Consider the following 17,897-nt stretch of genomic DNA (forward strand, 5'->3'; position numbering starts at 1 on the left):
GACTGCTGCCACGAGCAAGTTCAACACACACAGGGAAATACAGATTGCTGATGACTTAAATAAGAATTGCCAAATTTAGGACATACAGCAGAAATCCCAGTACTTATGACGGGATCCATGCCCTCTTAAAAAGAGTTGTGACAGCTGTCATAGCCCAGGTGATGGGTGGGGAGAAAGTGTGTGCTGCCTGCCAGGCACCAGCACAAACAGGGGCTGGATGTGGCAGGCAGGATTGAGGCAGCTCTGGAAGCAGTGGGGAGCTGAGGCCAGACCCTTCCATGGGTAATGGGGAAGGATGGTGCATCAGGGACCCAGAAGGATCTATCTGGAGTCCACAGGAAGGTGGTAGTCAAAGTCCAACACGAGGGCACAGTCTGTCCTGCTGAGGGTATATAAAGTTGAGGAGAAATTGGTTTCTGAACCCTTTTATTTATTCATCAGATCTAAATTTATCCTTTTCAAAAGTTGTCTTATTTAGTGCATGCTCTAGACACCCAATGTTAGGCCACTTTAATAATTCAAAGTCCCTTTGATGTCCTTAGTGTAGTCAGTTCACAGGAAAGTCCCAGCACGTCCACCCCAGAGCCCTGGCTGTCTCTAGGTCTCACAAGAGACAAGACACTAAAGAGCTAAAACAGAGCCAAAGCCTCAGTATTGGTCTGCCTTGAAATTGAGGGAGCTCACCCTGTTCACTTTTGGTGAGCTGCAGCCCCTAAAGCTCTGCCTGCCTACAGGTATTAAAAGTGTGGTGCTTAATGCCTTTTGCCAGCAAATAAGTGGAGATGTGTCTCAGGAAACAGCACATTCAATTGTCACAGATTCTGCTGCTTCCCACAGAGCATCTCTTGTTATTACTTTAATAACCGAAGAGGAAATCCTGTTAATCATAAGTCTCAAGGTTTAGGAGCTGACAGCTGTGATATCACAGCTGCTGATAGCTCAACACAGGCACGATGAGATGGCTGATAAGGCACGTCGTGACTGTCAATAGGCAATTGAAGTTGTTGCCTAATTTTTTACCATGCACGCACTTTCCCTCCCAAAAATGTCACACATCTTTCTTCTCCTGGTTATTACAATGAATGCACTGCTCCTACAATCAGATGCCAGCCTACAATTACAGACATGCAGGTGTCAAACATTGATTACTGCTGCTTGAGTCAGCAAAAGGTTGAATGGGGAGAAGGTGAAGTCAGCCCAGAAAGAAAGTAAAACAAATAACTGAATAAAGTCCATCTCTGTTGGTGTGGCCTGGGTTTTGCCATTTAAAAAAAAACCTGAAACATCCAGCAGCCTGAATTTGCTTGAAACATCAAGAAACTTTTCTTTAAATCATTGTTTAAAGCTCACGGTTTATGTACTAGTAGAAGTGCCAGTGTGGCAAAATGAGTCTGGTTTTGAGACTCCTTTGTGGAATGAGTTCCTAAAATGGTGGCTATTAGGAAGCTTTTACATCCAAGCACATGCCCATTACTACACATAAAAGTAAAAAGTCATCCTGTGCAAACTGACTGAAGCCTGGCAAATATTTTAAACCTTTTGTGATTTTAAATGGCACACAGTGATCTTCTGTTTTCACATCACTTATTGCCTCTGACACACACAATTTGTTAGCGTGCCTGGGGTCACAAGCCAACAGAGCAATGCTGAATTACAGCAGCCAGGAGGGTTTTTCTCCTCCTTGCTCCTCATCCTCTGCAGCCTTTACACACTGCATGGTCTGTAGCTCCTATAGGTGCTACAGAAATAGAGGCGACTGCTGACACAGGAGGATGCTGGAAAATGCACATGGATGTGGCCTCATCTTTCTTTCTCTGAGCCCTGAAGGAGGCTCCCAAAGGCTCCAGAGAATTCAAGGTCTTTGTGGAAGGAAATTCCCACGAGAAAAGGGAAAACAAAAATGTTAGTGAGAAACCCAATCTTGACCAGTGTGACCAACATGGGAACTATCTTGGGAAGAAAGGGAAGAAAAAACCCACAAAAATATGGCTGAAAAGGGCAATGAAATATCTTGTTCTTGGTGAGATTGTGGGGTCAGCAGCCCAAGCTAGGACATGGTGGATATGAGAAAAGCTTCCACTGCTGTGAAGCCAAACATCTCAGTAAAAAATGTGGCCACTCCTGCAGCTGCTGGTCAATTCAGCCTTGATTCTCTGGGCACCCTGGGCACTCACCTTGAACAGCAAGTTTAAATTTCACTGTAAAGGGCTGCTGGTGTCAGTACAAAATCACGCAGTTGTTTTAAAGTAGTGCTTTTTGCCTTCTATTTCAGCAGAGCCTGCTGGGGCTTTGTGGAGATTTTAGAGGGAGGTCATTGCATCCTCCCCCAAAGAGAGACCCAAAGCCCTGCACACACGGCAGCGGGTGGGTGAGATGTCTCCTTGGGAAGATCCCATGGGATGGCCCTGTGCTGCCCAGATTGACACAGCGCCTCCAGAGAGAAAAGGTTTCCTTTTAATTAACTCAGACCTGACTTCACAGAAGTTTTTCACAGCCCCAGACTTTATGTAATACTTCAAGATTAACAGTTAAATAAGAAGAGACTTGACCTGGAAAAAGTTCCAGCTTAGGTAAAATTTATCCTTTTTTTTCCTCCTCATTTTTAGCAAATATAAAGATGTTTGGCTATTGTAGGTACAGCTGTGCCCAGAAGCATTAGCTATTAGTCAGCTCACGATAATTAGTCACCTAAGATACCATTTTTTAAAGAACTCAAATAGCTCCATCTGCATGTTACACTGAGGTCTTGAAGCTCAGTGCAAGAGAACAGGATCCTGGGCTGGAAACCCAGGAGGAAAGAGCAGGACAGAGTTGGCAGCTGCACAACCCTTTTGCCTCCCCACCTCAGTCCCCCCATAATGAGGGAGAAGAGACACTGACACTTTTTGCTGGTGTTTCAAGCCTTAGGTGCAGTGCTGGAATATTGTTTTCAGCACTCCTGATGTGCTGCTGCAGACTCACTCCCCTGTGCTGAGTGGGGACCACGGAGCCCTGGCAGCATCACTAGAGGCTGTGCTGGTCCCTCACCTCAGGTCTGCTTTAGGAGGCAGGTTTTCTGCACAGGGCGTGGGCTGAGGAGCCCCACAGGGCTGGCAGTGGCAGCATTGTTCCCCATCCACGAGTCATGTGGATCCAGACCTTCCCTCATACACTCTCCTCTACCAGGAGGAAAGAAGGAAAGCAGAGATTTTTGTCCCACTCCTCCTCAAATCAACCTTTTATAATTAATTCAAAGAGGAAAATGAGTCTCTTGGGGAGGAAAGACAGGAATCTTATCAATTATTTGAACAGGGTGGAATGCAGTGACATCAGCAGCTAATGAAGTAAATCTAAATTAAGCCACTTTTTTTTTTTTTTTTACAAAAGCCATAACATCTGGTGTTTGACAGTGAGACCAATCGAGTCACCAATTAATCTCACAAAGTGCCATTGCTCCTCATTTTTCTGTGTGAAACCATTTCTTCAGTCCTTACCACCGGTATAGAAAATAAAAAATAGCTTGTTGAACGAGCCACTGCAGAAATCTTCGTGTCACGAAGAGCTCGTTAGGTCAGTATGGAAGTGATTTATTGGGGACTTGGATTTGAGATCAGCTTTGCTTGTACGACTGACTTGGTGGCAGTGCTTCAAGCAAAGGCTTACAAATTACCATCAAAGCAAGCATGGCTCAAATACAGCGTCCAGCTCCTGACCAGTGGAGTGGAGACAGAGAAATACAATCCTTCCTGTCCTCTACTATATCCTGCCAGCCATCCAGATGTGATGCAAGGAGGGGAGCAGATATTAATACTATTAATACTGGTGCTGAGAGGGAGCTCATATGCTGGAAGAGATGCTGAAAGCAATATGAGATTAATTTAGGTCATCTTAACTTCTCCTAAGCCCCCTCTGCTGATCTCCCCAGCTCTTTGGGGGAGTGGATGGTCCCTCAGCACGTGGCAGTGACCAGCGCAGTCTTACACAGCACCTGACCTTATATAATCCAACGTGTGTCTGATGATATTTTTCAGTTCCCTTGAGGTGAAAACTGCCTTTTCCATGTCAGTCAGAATTGTGTGTCTGTGCTAATCCTGCTCTTCCATATGTCTGAGCTGAGAGAGCAGAGTGGGAAAGGTGGAGAAGGAGGACATGATTTCTTTAAAAACTCAAGCCCCTAAGTTTCCATGGTCTGAAACATAAGATCAAGTTCATCATCTTTTTCAGCCCATCACATGTACAACAGATATTTTTCCTTGCAAGACAGATTTCACTTTCTTAACTAAATTAATTTGCAGACAAGAAGGAAATCCACTGCTAAGTACAGCTTCAGGAATAAGCCAAATACGTGCCTCTCTCCCATCACCATCTGTACCACATTTTCCATTCCCAGCTCTGCCTCTGATTCTTTCCCACCAGCTGGGTCTTGATGTCTCTCCTTACCACCTTTCTCTCCCTTCCAACTGTTTTTCCCATTGGAATTCCTTCCCCTTTTGCCAGCATCCTCCTCTCCCTCAGCACGTGAACTCAGGCACATCAGCACTGAACTCTCAAACACGGAAAGTTCAAGTGGATCCAAAACTAGTCAAAACAAGCTCATCCATCAATAGCTTTTAATGTCAAGAGCTCTGAGGGCAGGGGTGGAGGTGGAAGGCAGGGCCCCAGTGCATATTCAGGCAACAATGGAAGTGTTGTTACAGAGCAATTAAGAATGCTCCTGTAACAGGTTGGCGCTGCACTTTTGCTAAGGTGGGAGAAGCCACAAAACATTTACATTACCCAGAACAAGCAGCATCAAGTGCCTTTTATGTCCAGCCTGCATCTCCTCAGCAGTCATAGGAGATCCAAACCTGCCTTGGGCCAAATAGTAATTGCATTTTTAAATAACATTAATCACTTTTTACCACGACTTTTTGGTTTGCTGAGTCAAATGTCATATTCCCTATTGCTGGGCATCCCTAGGTGCTGCCCTGTGAGCATTAATTAAATGGATAGATGGAATTGGTTATTCTATACTTGAGCCACAATGTATAAACATAAATAAAGGAACTTCTTTCTTTACAAATATTAGTCTAAAATAATTTCTTTATCCAAAAATTCATTACTATCTTTAGGAGCTTAATCAGAGTCAAAACTCCACCCCATAAAGAAGAATCTGTACTTCCTTCATATTCAGGTCTATTAAATTATCTCCACGTACATGGGATACAGAATTTTAATGTGTGAATCTGGCAGGATTTGGCTCCTGCAATCCTACCTGGTATGAAAGTCAGGGGCTGAATTCTAAGCAGAGATGAAGTGAAAGAAAGCAGCTGGAAAGGCTGCTTGACAAACAGCATGTACCTCCACTAAGACCTGAACACACCAGGTAGGATTTCCGTAAGGTGAAAAATATGGCTCTAAGCCAGATATAAAAATGAAAAACAAAAGCAGCGTAAAGAACTGAGCATCTGAAGACTAACAAGGGAGCTGATGCTCCCTGCATGGCTGAAAGGCTGAGTATGCTATTGACTGAGATGACAGAGTTTTTGGACAGTATGAGAAATCAAAGCATGCCAGAGAGCTGGAGATCCAGCATTGTTCTGCATCCCCTCCTTTCCAAGTGAGGGGAGTGAAGCAGAAAAATTATTTTCTATTGAATAATAGAAAAAAAAAAAAGAAGCTTGTGCCTTCAGTGCTGGAAAAAATCCTTGTGCAGAAAGAAAGGGCCATGGACAAAACATACCCAATGAAGGACTAAGAGCCCATTTCTTACTGCAGTGCCTTACCTGTGTGGAGACAGCTCCTCTAATTGCCCTGATGAGTTATCCCACAGAGGAGAGAGCAGGTACTGCTCCTTACCAGCCTTCATGCCTGGAGGCACAGGGCAGGAACACAGCAGCTCAGCTTTTATGTCAAACAGTGCAAGGCAGACCAAGCAATAGGTATTTTTCTCCATTAATGGAAGAGGATATCAAAGTCCAAGCTTGCTGAGCACTTGGTTTGGTCCTTAGTCAGCCCAGGAGGTATCAACAGGGAGTTTGGCAGCATCCAATACTCACAGGTGCTCAAAGAACATTTCTTATCAATGCCTTTCCAGAGCAGGAGGAAAGGGAATGGTTTTGGCCTCACTTGTAGTGACACAAGAGTCACTTGGCTTCAGAAACAACCATCTCTGGCAGAGTGAGGACTGGAAGCCACAGTTCCTGGGTCTTGCACCAGCAGCACTACAGAAGTGCTGGCCCCAGGCTGAGCCTAAGCCCTGAGCTTTTGTCAAAGCACCAAAGCGAGGGACAAACCATCCCATTTTAGCTCCACTCTTCATCTTTTCTCTAGCAATTCTGCAAATATTGATTAAGACTGTACTGTTCACTCGTGGTTGATAAGTCCTTCCAACAGCTCATTGTGGGAGATTTCAAATTCCTATTTTAGACCATCTCCTATATATTTACCTACCAACAACCCAATAATAGTATGAAATTAATAGTATGAAAACACATTACCTTTAACTGCAATTATCCTGTTATAGAAGCAGGTGAGTGCTGCAGAGGCAGTCATCACATTTTTACAGCATAACTACTTCGGATAAAAATTAGAGAGAGGCAGGATTATTACCTGTGAGGAGTAAAGTGGATCATTTCAGAGCTGTGGCTGGTTTTTGACAGGAGGTCAAATGAAGATATTCTAAGGTTAAAGTCAGGGTTTCCAGGTAACCTGCATTTTGCCTCAAGAAAGCTCCTCTTTTCCCTTATCACTGCAACCTTTCTCACCTGTAGAATATTATTCAATAGGTATTCCTCGGTTTTGTCTCCCAGCCAAGATCTGTCTTTATCCAGAACCAACAGACAACCACAGAAAATGAAATGGCACCTGCTGGTCTCACCTTTTTATGGAGAGTTTTATCCATCTTTACCCTCCTCTTCTCTCCAAATGGCAGAATTAAAAAGCAGGTTTTATCCTGTAATACAGATGAGAAATTTATCCACACCATATTTCTTGTGTCAAGCTGACAGGTCAAATTGGGAATGGGGGACACACATGTGGGGGATGTGGACTGAATAGAAGAGCATGAGCTGGACAGACAGGAAGAATTTAAGTAAGAGCTACCCAGTCCACTCCCAAGAGTCCTGTGCAAACATGAAACCATCCAGCCCAAAAATCACTTTTAAATCTTTTTTGTGTGCCTACTGCAAGCTGTCCGTTCCTCACACAACAAAGGGTGCTTCTAGGCACAAAGCTGGGAAAAGAGACTTGAAAATTTGCCTTTTCTTAGGACTGTGGAGCTTCCTCACTCTTTTGCAGAGCTGGGAGTGCCATTTTCAAATGCTCCAGTGTTTTTACTAATTTTCACCAAGGGAGAGTGGATCCCAGGTCCTTTGGAGGATCCAGAGCAATTTTCTTCTTGCTTGGCCTTTCAGGTTCATTTTTGTTTCAGATATTCAGAGCATTTGGGTTGTTTGTACCGAACATTGCAAAGTTATTGCCTCTTCCCACCCTTATAGACTGGAATTTTATTTTGCAAATACAGGACAAAATGTTTATTCTGACCTGTGTCAAGGAACCAAGTCCCACTTCCGATCATCTCTTCCAAGAGAGCCTCCATACAAAGGGAAGACGTCCTTAAATACCCTCTTTGCCTTGACGAGTACAGAGCTTTCCCCATCTGCTCTCTGAGCATAGACATGAGCCCAAGCCTTGTGTCAACATGTTCCCAGCCTCCTTCCGTAATGTGAAAATGACAGCGGCCGCTGCTTGTGAAGATGAAATCAAATGAATAAATGAATGTCAACAGACTGTGGGTAGAGGCCCAGAGGTTGCATAACAGACACACAACAAGTGCACAGATGCTGTGAAGCCAAAGTGGGTGCTGAGTGGATTGTTCGGGCTTGTTTTGGAGGGATGCACCTACCCATGTCACAGCTGTCAGCCGATGAATTATTCCCAGTGAATTAAGAAACAAAAAGTAACGCTCTCCACCCATCCAGAACTCATGCAGGCCATTTAGAGGGAATATTGTGTGACATCTCTAGGTAAATCAGATGTTGAATTATTATAGCATGGTTCCTCTTCCCTGCAGGAACAAAAGCTGGAGATATTCTACAAAATCCTTGCTATGTCAATGTCAACCTCAATAATGCTCCCCCAAAAAATTATTACCAGCTGCACATGTGGCAATAACGTCCTACAAAGGGCATGGCTGCATGGATGAGGACTGACAGACTTATGCTCCATGCCCCAGCTCTGAGCTGGCCAGATGCAAAGCAATTCTACTCTAGAAGCAGAGAGCCACATTAGCAGGGTGACAGCTTATGCAAGAAGAAAGGACAAAATTTTTACCACTATGCTTTTCTGAATGCCACTGTTTGGACCTATTTGTCTCCTTTTCAGGTGCCTGTCTTGCCCTTTAGTCCTTTAGCCTGAACTGGAATGCTTTCTTTTTATTCTCCTCTCTTGCAGTAGGAGAACTATACAAACCAAAGCTGATTTCATAAGCCTTGGCAACAGCTTCTTAAATAAACAGCACACTTTTGGGTTTTGTTCCTCTCAAACAGAAATGCTGCTTCATCTTCTTTGTGCCACTTCCCCTCCAAAACTGCAGCAGCAGCAAAGCAATTAAGGGAGCATGAGGTAATATTCCATACAGAAAACCTGCTTCATTCCACACAAACAACCTCCAGCTTGAGAAGGAGGAATGCACAAACACTTAGAAGCTAATTCCCAAACCCAGCAAGACAAAGGCAGAGTTAAAAGACTCAAAACACCTGAGAAAGCAAAACAGTCTCTTATCCCTCGCTAAAGCAAACACAAAGAATAATTGCATTCACTTTCCAAGCTGGCAAGCCAGCCATAATATATTGCCTGCCACAGCAATCATTGTTCTTGTGCTCTCCACCCCAGCCTGATACACACTCAGCAGATTCATAACTCTTTCAAGTTCTCCAAGATAAACAGGTGGGTGCTTGATAAAGAATTTCAGTTATAATATTCCTTGGAGCATCCAGCATGCCACCCCCACCCCCAACACAATGGGAGATTTGTCCTCCACTGCCCCAGGGACACGGTCTGCAGGTCAGCCCCAGAAGGACCACAAGTTTCTTGTGCTTCTGGAAATCTGTCTTCTGTGCAGATGTGTCTCTGACTTCCACAACTTTCCCTGGCATCCTCCAGTGCCCCATCCCCAGTGGGATCACAGAGGGGTTGTACTGTGCTGGCCACCAGTGCCTGTGACGGGAACACCCAAAGGCCCCGCTGCACACTGAACTCACTGTAGCTTTTGGCAGCACATTTGTCTTCCCCTCTTCTGTGCCCAGTGACTAAAGAGCTCCTGCTCAACTTGACTCCTACATCCCATGGCCAAATCCCAGCCTGAAAATCCCTCTTCAAATGCTGGACTGCCACAAATGGTGTGGGAAAACCACCTTCAGCTAAAAGAGCCCAGAGTTTGGAAAAGCTATCTCCCCCTTCACCCCAAGGCCACAGTGGATTTGTCTGATAAGCAGCCTTTATCAGAAGGGGCTGCTGGGGTGAGAAGGGCACCATAGGGTTGAGGTGCTGCCAAGAGCCAGGAGAACCCAACAGACTGCATTTAGATGAGGACAGGTTATCTGATGCATTCAAACCTTGATTCAAGGAATCCATTAGATTCACTTGTTTGGTGGTGGAAAAAACCCTGACGGTCTTTGGCCACGTTTAGCATGCAGGAAATCCTGGAGGGAAACTGGGGACCACCTACATGTGTGCATGCACACAAAACAAACTGCAGGTGTCTGCTTCCTGAGACAGCAACCAGCACATTCAAAGTGAGAATCTGCCCAGGACTGTCACATCTACTGCTGCCAGATACATCTGCTCTGGCAGAAAATCCTCTCCTCCAAATCTCCGTAGTCCTGAGCTGCACCACACACTGCAGCTGGCTGGGAGGGCATTGAGATTTGCATCCTCAGTTTTTGGAAGCTATTGCTCAGCTCCCAGCTGGAAGGACTCTGAAAGCTCCTGCTCAGCTTGATCCTGGCCCCAGGTTCACCACCAGTTCTCCCAATGGGTGCCTGCCCTGACTGCCCCAGGGGACAGAGGTGCTGCAGGGCTGGGGCCAGTGAATTCTCCCCAGCAGGGGGTGTGTCACCCAGGGGGACTCTGCAGAGCCAGCCCCCGCTGTACCTGGGCACTGACTGGATACCAACCCTAAGAGCCCACTTCTACAATGAAACCAGAATGGTTTCCAATATTCCCAGTGAAATATTCTGCCTTTTCTAGCATAATAGCTCCTGCAGCCTGTGGAGCATGACAGATGCTTCTTGCATCCTTTACACAACTGTACTGGCTGATACACTGCCTTCATTTCACTGCTCAACTTGGCCAAAACCAAGGGAGACACATGGATTGCTCCCTTTTCATCTTTCCTGCCTCCTTCTCCTCCATCCCACTATTGTCATGATATTCTAGAATTCCACCATTTTGCCCTGGGTGATAGGAATAAAACCAAACTGGAATCTTTGCACCATTTAATTTTAGGTCCTTGAAAGCACTACTTAACAAATGTGGGTAAGGAAATTCCCCAGACAGCCAATACAGAAATTTCATTTACGTGCTGCAAACTTCTGACTGACATGTCTGGGGTAAGATACTGTGGTTACCTTTCCTTCTGAATTTATCTCAATTTATTAATCATTAGAAAAAGAGCAAAATGACACAAAACATCCCAATTAAAAAAAAAAAAAAAAAAAAAAAAAGAGGGCAGTCTTGGTATCCTGGGACCTGAAATCTGTGTGCTTTTCTTTCTCCCTGGCCTCCCTTCACACTGACTTTGTGTTTCTGAATAATAAAAAAAGGGAGAAAGAAATCTCTCACTTTGTCAATATTAACCCAGATTTGTAAAAATCTATTTGTCAGGGGCAATACTTTGTTGCAGTCACAGCATATTAGGATTTACATTTCCCTTTAAAGTTGGGTTCATTTCAGAAACCCAAGGAACAGCAGTTACTGGACTTTGGTCTGTTCTTTAAATTCTACTGTAGTATAAAAACAAAATCTGTAATTAGTAATTACAAAGAGTAAATGCCACAACATGCTGGCACAGGACAGTTTTCTATGACAGGATGCTGGTAGTTAGATCAGTAAGACAACGTGATCCCAGAACGAGGAGCAGCACAAGACATGAGGACTGCTCCCAGCCAGGCTGGTCCTGTCTTCTCCTCCTTCAGAACCTCCACTGGGACCCTCTGGTCCACAGGCTCCTCCAGAACTGGGCTGCCTCCACCACTGGTGGCAAAAGCCCTTCCCTGACTGCCGGAGCCCAACTTTTCTGAGGCATTGTTGCCTCTAGCACAACCCATTTCATCCCCTCTGATGTTGACGCTTGGCTCAGGGCTCAGTCCCTTGTTCAAGCAAAAAGGGCACCAAAACCAAATGATGGCAAGCTGCGTGCTGATGTGCTTTTGGTATCATATGGGGAAGAAAACTGTTCTGCTTTGCCTTCAACAAGGGTAGATGAGGTGCTTGACAGGCAGAGCTGCATTTAACCCAGCCCAAGCATCCCTGCCCACACATCTTGTCCCCCACCCCGTCCATGTCAATGGCAAAGCCTTTGGCTGCATGAAAGCCTCCCTTCTCCACAGCCATGAGCCCTGCTGCCATCCAGGCCTCGTGCCCTGAGGGTGCACATTGTTCCTTCAACAGAGCCCTCTGCTCCTTCCTGCTATGGCTTCACCATCAGTGTTCTGCTGGTTCTGGAAGCATCTGCTAGTACTTGGCCCAGGCTTTCTCCATCCCTCCCCACGTCTTCCTGCTGCCTCTGCAGACTCACTGTGATTTATGCCATGGTGTGTAAGAGGAAGATCAGGCTCGCTGGCTCCACCAGCCCTGCAAACCCACAGCAGCCAGCGGCAGCTCCGGGCTAATGTCACAGCCACAGCTTCAGCACATGGCAGGGCGACTCTGACCTAGTTTTAACCCTGCTAAATATGCAAAGAAAGAACACGACAGTGTGTGGGGGAAAGCAGTCCGAGGCTTTCCCTATTTCCTCAGTATTCTCTGCTGCTCTATCTTTAATACTCACACTACATTGGAACACATCCAATGCCAAATCTTCTTACGGGTGTACCACGAGAGGAAAAACATGGTAACACTTGAAAGGTGGGATGCTTAGGGTGGGGTTTTTTTGTTTTTTTACATGCCTATAGGAAGATGTGAATTTTCAAAGATTAACATTTTGACAAAATTTAAAAAATAAATGGAAAACATTTTTGAATGGAAATGTCTTTTAAGTTGCTTACCTTTTCTTTTTGGTTGTTTTTTTCAGTCTTTTTGTTCTTAACTTAGTCATCAAGAGCTAAACACTAGCCTGACTATCATTCTGACAGGCCTTTCTTGTTGTTGTGCTGGTTTTAAGAAAATGGATTTTTGAGCACTTGGCTTTATCTTTGTTTCAACATCTGCCTTTCCCTTACCATTGCTGTTTCACTTCCATCATAGAAAATACTCAAAATACTTCAGTTTCTATTGATTCTTTGTTAACTCTAGACCATTATGTAGTATGTAACTACTTCTTTGCTATGGAAACACTATTTTATTTGAATCACCCACACAGTTCTGGGTATTTCTGTTTTTCAGCATTTTAATTTCAGTATAAAAACTGTGTTCCCTGACAGTGCAGAGTGCTTTACTGAGGGTAAGGGCAACACAGCATCCTGGTCTATGTCCTTCAGAGGGTACTGAAGCCCCTCAGCCAGGATCTGGTGATACCTAAGAGGTTAATGTGTCCCCTGAGTCTGAGCTATGAAACTCCACCATGGCAGGAATGGGAGCATTGCCTGGCACAGGGACCATAAGAACCTGTGGCAAAACAGAAATCCTCCAAATACTTGCTACCAGTGATCATGAAAGAGAAGAGATGCTCTTCTCATCCAACACAGCTAGATCCTCAGTGTAGTGACATTTTCTGCTCTGGAGAACTCGAGCACCACAAAACAGAGCAAGCAAAGAAATGTGAGGAAAACTTCCTGGAGAGGAATTTCCTGTGGAGCAAGAGGACAGCAATGGGACACAAAGCCACAACCATGTTTTGAATGTGCTCCTGAGGGGCACTGCCACTTGACAGCACACATGAAACAAGTCCCAGATATGGAGATCCTTGTCAGAGTGCTCAAGAAAAAAAGGCAAGGACAGGAAGCCACAAAAACCATTAATCAGTAGACTGCAAGTGGTGTTGTTTCTGGCATAGGTTGAGAGAATGCTGATCATTAACTCCTATGAACATTCCTGACCTTGCTCAGGAAGGCTCTTAATTAAATGATTATGTCCCTTGACTTCTGCAAGTCTCAGGCATCTGCCTCTCTGCTTTCCTCGGCAAGGCATTTTTGGGAATCAGGATCTCCATGATTACACTCAACTAATTATTTGAAAAGCATTTTCATCTGGACTCCAAGCAACCAAATTAAATACAGTTAATGTGGGTTTGGCAGGACTACACACAAACAAAAGTTGCTCTGCTTTTGTGCAAAATTGGAAAATCAGTTTTTGCTAATAGCCCGGTGTATGAAATCTGCTGCTTCAGCTTTTCACTGTTTACCCATCTTCTCCATTTTGCTGCAAAACTGTTGATGCAATTCTGCTGTGATAAATGAAGCCCAAAACCTCACAACATCCTGCCTTTAGCAAAAGACCTTGTAGGAACCAGAGACTGAGAGAGAATGAATTGTTCTGCTTTGCAGAAAAAGTTGATAAAGACAAAGAGCATGCTGGAAATAAAGGAACATGCTGAAAGTGAAGGAATCAACTTTATGGTACTTTATCAAAAGAGATACAAGATAGTGATATAAATCATCAGGTTTCAGCAGCTATAGGAGATTTCAGGTAGGAAGGCAAACTGACTAACACAAAGTAGAAAAATCATATGTATAAAAATCCACTGCAAACCAAATCTCATTTTGGAGAGAACTGCAAACAAGCAGATGGACACTTTCTAATAAGCTCACAAGTCTACTTGTCTAATTACTTAACACTTCCAAATTAATTTGATTTTTCTGTCTGAACAGCTATCCTTATGGATCATTTTCCACAATGAACAGGGAGTAAAGTACACCTAAACCTGAAGACAGCATGTGTCTATTCTTGGCTCAATGAATTAGAGTGCATCCTTTTTAAAAAGAAATTCTGATGTAAAAAAAAAAAAAAAAGAGACTTCATTGCTGTAAAACACATCAGTCATAAAAAGATTAACAATCTGTAACTGCCATGAAGTTGTGTTAGAAGGCTCTCTCTTTATTAAGTCATAATTGGAATTAGAAGAGTCAGGCAGATGAATGAAATCCTTAGTAAGCAGAGGGATATGAATTTTCACAATATGCTGAAGCAATGCAATAACAGAAACTACAATCATTAATATTACTTACAAACCAAGATTAATCTCTAGGATAGGCAGAATTTCAGGGTAAAATACTTGAGTTGATGCAATGTCACAGGTGGTGGCAGTGTTAACCACTGCTCTCAGCAAAAGGAGGCAATCCTCACGTGGAGGTCTTTGGGAGGAAAACTCCCTTCTGGTTTGGGATGCTCCCAGAGATGCACTCAGGAGTGAAGCAGAGCTGTGTGCCTACCAGCCCAAACTGCTGAGTGCTGGAATAATTACAGCCCAGCAGCCCGCAGGCCCCAGATGCTCCAGCTTTGTGGGCAGCTGGAAGGCACCAGGCAGGGATGCGCCCAGCAGGTACAGGGTCCCTCACACAGGCTTGTGCCATGCTCCCAACATCAAGACTGTGTGTGTTGTCACTTGGACCACTTCAGAGCCGTTTATAGTTTGCATATTTGCATATTTTTGCATTGCTATTGCACAGTTAAGCTGAAGACTTCTGACCAAGCTGTCCCAAGAGCACAAGGAAATCCAGTCCAGGTAATTGGTCAGAGGTTTAAAAAACAATCTGGGCCCATGTGAGTCAGACATGTTAGGAAGACACAGTCAGCAGTTTCTTTATAAAGAATTAAACCTTTTTCAGGTTAGCAAATGTATATTAAGTGACATGAAGTACCACTTTTATAAGCCAATACTTTTCAAGGATCAATGAAGAACTAGTTTAGACTTTTTATCTGAGGTTCCAACAAAATGATTTAATGTTGACATCCCCAGCATTTTGTCTAAAAACACCTGTCTCATCAGATTATCATTTCAACTAGAGAAGGGACTATAGAAGGAAACAGATGTCTGATGCATCCTTGACAAGAAACAAGAAAACATATGCCATAAATATTTTTATGGTCTTTTCTTTTTCTCTTACTGTTGTTACCATGCAAATAATGTGCACAGGAATCTTTAAACATCTTCTAACCATTCAGTAAATCATTTCACAGAATAATGAATTCAAGTTCTGTGAATCAGTCCCCAAAATTTAATGACTTATTTTAGTTTTTATGTCACATCTGGGAACCAGTGGGACATGGTACTTGGGTGCACCTTCAGAGCGTGATTCTTGGCTTTTCCTCAGCTCTCCGTGCCTGTGGTCAGGACCTCTGTTTCCACAGAAGAGTAGGAGCAGGACGTGCTGACCATGTCTGCTGTAGTGTACAGCAGAGAAACTGCCTCGTGTTCCTGGAAGTCAGCCCTGTGTTACACAACTGCAGTTCAGAGGTTACAAAGGCAAAGGCTTTGCCAGCAGACTCCACACTTCAAAGCTGTGGCAACAATTGCTGGATCAAACAGAGAGGAAAGAAGTTGCCTCTGGGTCCCTGAAGCAAACTGGAGTCTCAGAAGAAAAAACAGGATCCAGAAGAATTTGCTGAGAAACAATGAGGAAAAAACCCTGCTCATTTATATGGAACAAAAGCCTGAGTCCTCAAGAAGCTCTCCAAGTTGCTTCCACATCCAATCAATATTTTCTTCAGCACATATGGAAAGAGCCTCAGCCAACTTCCTCCTCCAGACATTCCTATTTCTGACTATCCTTAGAAAGAAGCAAGGCAGCTAATTCAAAATCTCATTCATATGAACAGGAGCCACCAGGCTTGCAGGGACAGTCTCACCATCCCATTTTCCTGACTCAACAAATTGATGCAGATAAGCTCAGCCATACACCCAAATACATGCACACATATGCCCTTAGCTCACAGCAGATGTGAGGTGATGTCTCATGAGCCCAAACAGCCAGTGACAGACAGAAAACCTGAAGAATGAAATTTCTTACAAATGCAAATGAAAGAAAGGAAATTTAAGACTGGTCATAGATGACACTGGGGCAGAGATGAAGCCTGGTTTACAAAATCTACACAGGCAAAGTGGAATTCCCATTCCATACAAGCCTGACTCTTTCTTATAGTCAGCACCAAAGTCACATCAGCTTAGGGATGGACCAAAAGAACCTTGGCTGAGGCACAATGCCAGCAATTTGGATTTGCTTGAGTATGACCTCTCCCTCCTGCTGCAGCAAAACCTCCTCAGAAGTTCTCTTTTAAGAAACTCTTTGCTGCAAAAATTAAAGCTAATGAGACTTCTCAAGGAGATGAAACCGCCCCCGTTCCAACTTCAGCATCTTGAGGCTCAGACTGTTCCTTGAAAGGAGGATTTGCAATACACATGCTGCCAAAGAAGATTTGCTGAGGGTAGGAGCCTCCTCATCTGTCCAGTCAGCACCATGGATGGTGGGTGTTCATCTCTGCTGCTTCAGTGAAGAGCACATCACTGCAGCTCACATTATCACCAAAATGGGGCTGTGCAGAGATGTTTGATATGGATGCAGAAGGGCCAGGGCACACATTATTTTCTGCTGACTTGCCAGAGCTCATCTCATGGTGCCTCTAGACCCAGATATGAAAGTCTAAACTCTGCCAAAATACAGGGGAAAACAGTGCCTGAGCCTGAATTCATGCATAAACCTCACTGGATTTTAATGGCATTTGCACCCTATTTTGTAGGATATGCTTGGGGTATTTACAGAGAATTAGGACACAGGAATTCAGGAGGAGTATGCCTTAAATTCTAGGGAAAAAAAAGAAATCTCTGAATTGAAGCTCATGTTTTCATGGTCAGTCCCAAACATTGAATTCCTACATTCATTGAGCAGCAGTCCTTGTGGCACCACATATTTTATACTCCTCTCTGTCCTGAAACCCCAACATTTCCATTTGGGTGACATTTTACAGCCTCTTCATTATATAGCAGGAAGGAATGCTGATGGATTAGCATCACAGAAGCTGGCATCATTTCAGACTCACAAGATTTACAGCAACTACTAAGTAAATTTGGATACTTTTTTTAGCTCCCGCTCTTCCTTTTTTAGAAATAAATCTTAAGAAAATACAATCCCCAAGGCCTAACAGGCACACATTTACAGATGGCAGCAGTGAATCATAAATGACATCTTTTCCTGGTACTATTTATGAGAGCCAAAAACCTGAACACATTATGAGCCATTTATAATGTTCTTCAGCAGAACAGTCAGCCAAGAGACAGAGCTGAAAGCCTGTTGTAACAAAAGGTAGCAAAGTGAGGAGGAGAACAGTATCTATAATTACTACTCCAGTGATAAAACAAGCATATTACAGCAGATGGTTTAACACAAGATCACTATTAAGTAAAACACTGGCTCCAATGCCAAGAGATGAATATTCAAGGAGTGAACTGAGTAAAAGTGTATAAAGGCAGCAAATGCAGCTCAGTAAACCCAGAAGTTACAAGAAGTGCAAGACTAACCAAAGAGATCAAACCCCACACAATTCTTCAGGTTGGCTGAACAATCCCTCTGCAGTCAAAACTTCCATAATTAGGAATTAATCAATGCAAACAGCAGGACTGAGCATACTGATGGCACAGGAACTCGATCATGTCTGACTGATAAAAAAAGGTGTGAAACTCAACCCCAAAACAAACCAAAACCCTCAGAAAATCAATTTGCAGAGCTTTTTCACGTACCACTTCAGAAACTTCCCAGTTCTTCATAACAAACAAGACTCTAATT

The 17,897-nt window shown here is 43.9% G+C and overlaps 1 long non-coding RNA gene across 1 annotated transcript; it reads right to left on the reverse strand.

Annotated features, from left to right (window-relative positions):
• Positions 1 to 2,612: 2,612 nt before the first annotated feature.
• Positions 2,613 to 6,853, reverse strand: LOC137480823 (uncharacterized). Its single transcript, XR_011003120.1, has 3 exons — positions 6,459 to 6,853; positions 5,745 to 5,829; positions 2,613 to 3,835 (listed from the first exon to the last, which is right to left on the reverse strand). It is a non-coding gene; the product is annotated as an uncharacterized lncRNA (long non-coding RNA).
• Positions 6,854 to 17,897: the final 11,044 nt, after the last annotated feature.

This window comes from Anomalospiza imberbis, chromosome 11, assembly GCF_031753505.1.
Source record: "Anomalospiza imberbis isolate Cuckoo-Finch-1a 21T00152 chromosome 11, ASM3175350v1, whole genome shotgun sequence".
NCBI lineage: Eukaryota > Metazoa > Chordata > Aves > Passeriformes > Viduidae > Anomalospiza > Anomalospiza imberbis.